This window comes from Belonocnema kinseyi, chromosome 7 (genome assembly GCF_010883055.1).
Source record: "Belonocnema kinseyi isolate 2016_QV_RU_SX_M_011 chromosome 7, B_treatae_v1, whole genome shotgun sequence".
NCBI lineage: Eukaryota > Metazoa > Arthropoda > Insecta > Hymenoptera > Cynipidae > Belonocnema > Belonocnema kinseyi.
In genome coordinates, this window is record NC_046663.1 from 64,340,515 (window position 1) to 64,348,051 (window position 7,537).

General features: G+C 32.3%; 1 pseudogene; it reads right to left on the bottom strand.

Annotated features, from left to right (window-relative positions):
* Positions 1-7,537, bottom strand: part of LOC117176474 — a 35,799-nt pseudogene that overhangs the window by 14,789 nt on the left and 13,473 nt on the right.

Below are 7,537 nucleotides of genomic sequence, written 5' to 3' on the forward strand. Positions count from 1 at the left end.
CTTGACGAATCATTCTATAGAGATGGCATTACTAGACTAGAACACCGCTATGAGAAATGTATCAGCCTTGGAGGAGATTATGTTGAGAAATAAAAAAACAAAATTCTTAAAAACGTTGTTTTTCTTGGTCAGGCCGGAGACTTATCAATCCACCCTCGTATTATAAAAAAACTTATAAGGAGTATACAATCAAGACAATAAATAGAATATACTCAGAATTTCTAATTAAAATAAATTAAAGTATATTTAAAAACCATAAAAGTAAAAAAAAGTAATTGAAAAATTAAAAAATACCACTAAATTTTCTTGGAAACTATTACTCGTAGAAAAAAATGTGTTGCACAAAAAATGTATATTTTTGTACGATCTACAAGTTTTATTGGAAACATTTTGCGAGATTTTGCATAATTGCTGGATAAACGCAAAAAACCAAATTTTTTATGGGTTTTTCGCAATTTTCACCATGAAAATCGCCGAGTCGCCAATTTTCACTATCATTTTCGTAATCAGCGCGACAAAATACATAAGTATACGCAGTATGAAGGAAATCGTCACGTTCACCTATTCGGAACTGCACCCAATTGTTTTTTATGATTAAAGTGCAACTTAATGTAGCACTTTTTTAAATTGGTTCTGAATGGTAGAAATTTAATGTTTCATATTCTTCAGATATTAATTTTAATATACATTGGTGTTTGAAATTTAATACCATTTTTAATAGTGTAGTTTTGGTGACGGCTTTCCACACTTTTCTATCAATCATCGTGTAAGTCAATTCATGCTCCACATAATATGTTCTGTGATTAAACTCAAATCTACTTGGCTTTAATCGTGTTATTTGAGATTTAATATTTCGAAGTTCAGTAATCATTTTTTTTAGATTCAGGATGTTTTTAAAGGTAGGGACTTTAAGAAATCCATGATATCTGTTTTGACATTAAAATTTCAAATTTTCATTATTAAGAGAATGCAAAAAAAAAACTTACTTTAAATGGTGGTACAGACGTTGCTTTCCAATCTGGATGGTATGATATTATAAGATTTCGGTCATCATCATAAGAGGGAACTTGGTAATTACTTCCTTGTTGGACAACATTTGCGGTATAGTGGTTAACTCCCAAAAAGTCTGCCGATCCCCTGTATAAAATATGAATTATATTAAACCAAAGTGATTGCTTAACTTACACTTTACACGTGAAGGATCTTTTTGACAATTCTTTATTTTATGCATGCAATTTACTTCTAAAACTGTAGCATTAAAAATAGTCGTATAAACTAGACAGGCAAAATCTGAGGTCAACAACATAATAAAGTAAAATATAGTAATGTATTATATTGCCACTAGAACTTACCTAATACAGGTTATCCATTCCTGGGAGAACTCTGAAAGACGCGATCGTGGGTAACCTTGAAGTTCACTTTTTTCTGCAATCTGCTCTTTGAAGATTTTTGGATAATCTCCCTCTTTAGAACATATTCGGTGAAATTTCCACCCAGACTTAAAGTCAAATCCCACCTTTGAGGAGATGTTGTCATTGGCATCTTTAGCGTAAGAATGGTGAGCGACATCTGCAATACCAATTACGGCATTTTGAGTAGATTTAAATTCACTTTGGTAAACATGATGAACTGTAGCATGAGCTTTAAGCATATTATGCATCGATAGGTATTCTCCTCTTCCTCCATCTTTTATTCCTGGGGCATGTGTTCCTTTTCCATGCCCAAAAAGGCTCACAATACTGGGTTCATTGATAGTTAGAAAATGCTTTATTCTTGGTCCCAATTTTCTAAAGACTATCCTTGCATTATCGGGAAACCACTCGACCATTCGATCATTCCTCCAACCCCCGAGGTCCTCAATTAATTGGGGATGATCATAATGGTAGATCGTGACTAGTGGCTAAATGTTATTTGCCAAAAGTTCATCCAGCAGTTTATTGTAGTAATTAAGACCATCTTGACTAACATAGTGCGTGAAACCCTCTGGAAGGATTCGACTCCAGCTTAAGGAGAATCGGTATGAGTCGAACTGCTTGAAAAAAATTTCAACCATTTTTATAGCGTAAATTCTCAATCTTTCTTACCGCTACTCCGTTTCTTATTCTATCTCAAACCTCGAGACAGTATTCTCATTCTCTAGCATCGAATACTATTTTGCCCATTAATCCCTTAGAACCTCTCAACCATATCATTCTAGTGCTATACAGTTCCGTTCAATTTTTTTATAAACATATCCCCCAAAAAAACATTCCAAACACAAATTGGAAAATTTGAGAAAAAGCGTTGGTCCTAAAAAACGTTCGAACCACATTGGAAAATTAACAAAAAAGAATCAAATATCCCGCATGCGTTAACATTAGGCTAATTTTTAGGACCATAATTCGCGGTATAGGTTTCTTAAATAAAAAAAAAAAAAATAAAAAAATACGAAAAAATAATAAAAGACCGAAAAAAATATACTCCTCATAATCCATTTTTAAAGTAAGTGGTCCTGGGAGACCCCATCGGGAAAAATGAAGGCATAAATAGATTTCACTGTACATTTTCCTTTCATTCTTGTCACTCTGGACTTGACCATTTAGATTCACTCAAACTACAGTAAAATCTATCCATGCCTTCATTCTTCCCGCCAGGGTTACCCAGGACCATTTACATTAAAAACGGACGCATCCGGGATATTTGGTTCTTGTTTGTTAGTTTTCCTATATGAGGCGAAGGTTTTTCTGGGCCAATGCTTTTTTCTAACCTTTCCCCATTTCTATTTGGAACTATTGGGGGGGGGGGGGTCTGGATATTTTAATTAATTATATGAGTTCATGAAAATTTATCATTATAATCATCACAAATAAAAATGATGATTCAGTGATATGTAAGAATTTGAATGGGACGAAATTGCCGCTAAAATGATAATGAGGGCAAAACAATAAAAGGTTCAACTTTTCTTACAAAAAAAATTACTCGACCAATAATTTTTGAGAGTATGGTTTGGTAGTGGGTCAATTTTTTCATCTTTAATCAATTACTCCTAACCATGATTTATTACTGCAAATAATCATTAAATAGTATATTATGCACCTACAAGGAGAAAATTTGGTTAGAAAACTTTACCGAATTTTTAAGTATAATTGCGATATATGAACCAAAAGGAGAATGTTTGACATTATTGTAATAATTTGTTGAAAACTATTCTGTCACACATTACGGAAAAATTGGATAAAGTTTCATGCTTGTTAAGTAATGTTTGCAAATGTAAAGTCAAGAAAACTTTAAATTATGCAATGACAATAATTCCCTCAAAATAGGTTACAGAATAATAAATTTGGGTTATTCTTTCTCGGTAAAATATGTATTATTTACTTAAAGGTTTGGTAAAATTTTAAATGGATTCTAGAGAAAAATTAATTTTGGTTATGTTATAATCTCCTGCATATTTTATGAAAGTTTGTCCACTGTGAGCGAGCTTTTCATTTTTGCTACGTTAGACTTTATTCGACAGTTTGGTAAACCGATAGTCACGCAGTATCTTCCATCGCCTCCTTAATCTTTCAGGATCGTATGCAAGTACTGAGCACCTCGAAGATATTCACCAATTTTCTAATTTGGAAAAAGGTGTTGAATTTTCAAATTACTTACAGTCCTCATTGTCATTTAGTATTTATTAATGAATATTAGTTTGTAAAACTGCAAAATAAAATGAGATTTCATTAAAGTAGGAAATTAAAAATTTAATTACCATGAATCGAAGTTGACGCTTCTGGCGAAGCCTCAGTGCTGCCATTTTAGTGGTTTTGTCATATTAGAGGTTTTCCTACTAATTTTTTAGCTTTTTCTTCCGTTCAGTGGGATGAAAAGATTGTTTTCCACGTATTTAGTAGGACAACTGGGTTTTATTGATATATGAGGAAATTTATTATTTGTAAGAAATGAAAAACATTGTTTACTACAATAAATTCTTTATATTCTTAAAACCTTATATCCTCGTGATTATCTTTTTTTCGTAACTTGTTCATTTTTTAAATTGAAATTTGTAAATAAAAATTATAATTGTTGATATTTCGAATAGTTTTTAAATTTGAGGTATTGAGTGTGATGAATGCAAATTCATAAATGACATAAATGGTCAAATTTTAAAATCTATTCTAGATATAGAAACAAATTTCAGCATGTATTGTCAATATGTGGGCAAACTTTTTAGTTAAATACATAATAATCAGTTGGATGCATAAGATGGCAGCGGTGAGCATAGGTAAAAAATTAAATTTTTGACAAATTAATTAAATTTTTTTATTTTGCAAATTGGTACTTATTTAATTTGGAAGAATTAGAATTCAAAACTTTACTTATTATTTTAAAACTTATTCAAATTTAAGAATGTTTATTTATATATCTTCAAAATTGAAACGTTTTTAGTTTTTCAAATTAAACATTGAAAACTATGCAAGTTTCACCATTAAAACGGTTTCAATTGTGATGATACACAATAATAATTTCTTTAATTTGGAAGATGTAGAGTTGAAAACTTAAGTTTAGATCTTCAAAATTATCCAGCATTTTTATTTATACATTTTTAATATTGTAGAGTGTTTAATTGTGAGTATTTAAAATTGAAGTATATAAAAAAACATTGGAAACTACATGATAAATTGCATAAAATTAAAAATTAAAGTATCTTCAATTGCAAATCTTGAATATTTTCATATACATAAGTTTCATGGAATATAATAAATAAATCCTGTGAAACGTATTAGCTTGAATATTCAATTTAATTCTTGAAATTATAACCTAATTTAATTTCAGAGATTTTATACAAATTTAATTTTCAGGTTTTCAATGCTCAATTTTAATAGCTTGAATATTGTACATCAAGAATATTTAAAAAAAGTAGATGAAATTATCCAATGTTTTTATTTACTTCCCATAAATTAAAAAACCCGCTCATCAATTAAATGTTGCAATAAAAAATTTTGCTTAAATGGGCCCGAAATATTTTTTGCACGGCCCTGACTTTGTCGTACTTTAACTTTATAGGCGAGATTTTTTTCCTGTATCCCAACTGTTAGATTAGACGTGAGACTTACGTCGTTAGAGATAGAACGCGTTAAACTTCGGTTAGGTGGTTCTAAACCCGTCGCAGCGTTTTCGATTTTTAATAGTGTTAATACTGTTAAAAGCGTGCGAGTGTATCGTATGCAATGTATTGTAGTTGAATGTAATTATTTAAGCTAAATTGTGTATGTGGATGTGTACGAAATTGTATTCTGATTGGCTGTGACTGACTGATGTGTATATGTTACAGGCAAAGTCCGATGTGCAGTCACACTGCAGTCTGCCTAGACCCTCCGCGAATTGACTGAGCGGTGTCAGGCAAAGTCCGAAGTAGCACTTTCACTTCGAACTCTGCCTAGTCAAATCGCGAAGTTCATGACATGCTCATGCAAAGTCCGGAGTAAAAAGAAAAAACCTGCGGGGTTTACTTTTCCCACTGCATAGTAGGCTGGCTCGAGAATTTACAATTCCAAATAGTCTACAAATCGTAATTGTGAACAGATTTGTAAGTTTTCATTTTAGAAATGATCGGCATGAAATTTTTAAGATAACTTATTGAGTACATTTATCCATTTTTGTTTTAATATATTTATTCAACGCAAGTTATTTTCTAAAAAGAAAAAGAAAAAACCCAATATGTATCATATTTAACGTAGTATTTTTCTGAATTCGAAATACGCGATGAGTTTTCTGGAATTTGGAGGGCACTGCATTTGTCTTCGAATTTAATTTTCATCACTTGATTTTCCGCTTCGTCAGCCATCGTTAAGAATTTTCAAAAACACTGTCGATTTATAAATATTATTCAGAAGCGATAAAAACAACTTCTTAGGAAATTTACACTGAAACTCAAACTTTAAGATAAAAAATTGACTTTTATAATACTTCCAACATTAGTACAAAAAATTCTATTCAAAAATCTTCCAAACTTCGACGACCACGTCAGTAACTAGATTAAACTATTGTTGTTTTGATGATAACTAAGTAGGTGCATCAGTCCTTAAATAAAAGGGCGGTGGAAGGGAGTGGATGGGGAAATAACATTTCTTTATTAGTTACGAAACTAATACGAAATTAAAAGGAAGTTTTGTTGTGAAGTGTTATTGCTAAACCATTTTTAAACCAGATATTAAATTGATCTATTTTAATTCAAGGAAGATTTTTATTTGCCATAGTAAATCTTAGTAGCGTTGTCTAAACAGTGATTTTCGATCTCAATAAATTAATATTTAAAATTTTAATAAATAATTTTAAAACCGAAACATCTATTACTGGCTCTTTCTTACTGAAAAGTTGGTTTTTACAATAAATATTGTAGTTTTATATCTATAAAATTTTATAGTTTATCTTCTATAATAAAAAGTATTTTACACGTATATTGAATCATTTTTCATCAAATAAATCAACAATAAACCATTGTTGTTACTAATAATCTATTTATTACAAATAATAGAATGGCGCCTTGATTGGAATATATATATATATATATATATATACATAATTAAAAATTTGTCACAAGGAGAACCGCAGGATTTCGCCGGGAGCGGCTGCTAATCTGAAAAATTGCAACCGCTTCCAGCGAAATCGCGGTAAAATTTCAGCCACAACCACGTCTCACAACCGTGAGATAGGTGGTTACAGTCTGTAAAGGAATCAATACGACGTTCCAGCAAAAGTCTCGTGCACCCTAAGAACACGGAGTGACCCAAGGACAACCGCCTTCTACATTTTTCCCGCAAGTGTTCTAGCATATTGTTGACACGCAGGAATGCTTTTTAGACCATTAGCAAGTGAAAGCTTGGCACGTCCAAGAGCGCCGATGATAAGGACGATCAGTTTAACAGAATATTCCAGGTACAATCGTTGCAACTCCCTTATAAAGTCTCGATACCTCTCTTTCTTTTCATTCTCCTTGGCTATGATGTTTTTATCAGCTGGTGCCGAAAATTCGATAACGAACATGGTTCGCTTCTCGAAGTCAAGAAGAACCATGTCAGGCCTCGAGTGAGCAACAGAAACAATTACCGAGAATATAAAGTTCCAGTATATGCGGCACTTCCCATTCTCGACAATTGACTCAATTTCCCTAGGAGCATTTAGAGGAGCAATATTAAGGTGAATGCCGTAGGAGTGACAGAGATGGTAATAAAGTACTCTTAATGCCGCATTGTGCCTTTGAATGTAGGTCGTTCCCGCGTGAGTTGGACAACTAGATAGTACGTGAGCAAAATGCTCGGCGTGTGCATGGCACGCCCTGCAGCTATCATCAGGAATGACTTGGCTCAAAATGTGGCGACGGTATGTTAAGGTGGAAATGACACCGTCTTGGTATGCAAAAATGAAACCCTCTGTACCAGACTTTAATCCAGGCGATTTAAGGAAAGCAAACGTTAGCTCACAAGACATTGACTAATCCTTCACATTTCTGTGGAAGATACCGTGCATCCTCTTATCGAGGAGCTATTCACGAAAGTTTTTCTCTTGTGCTTTC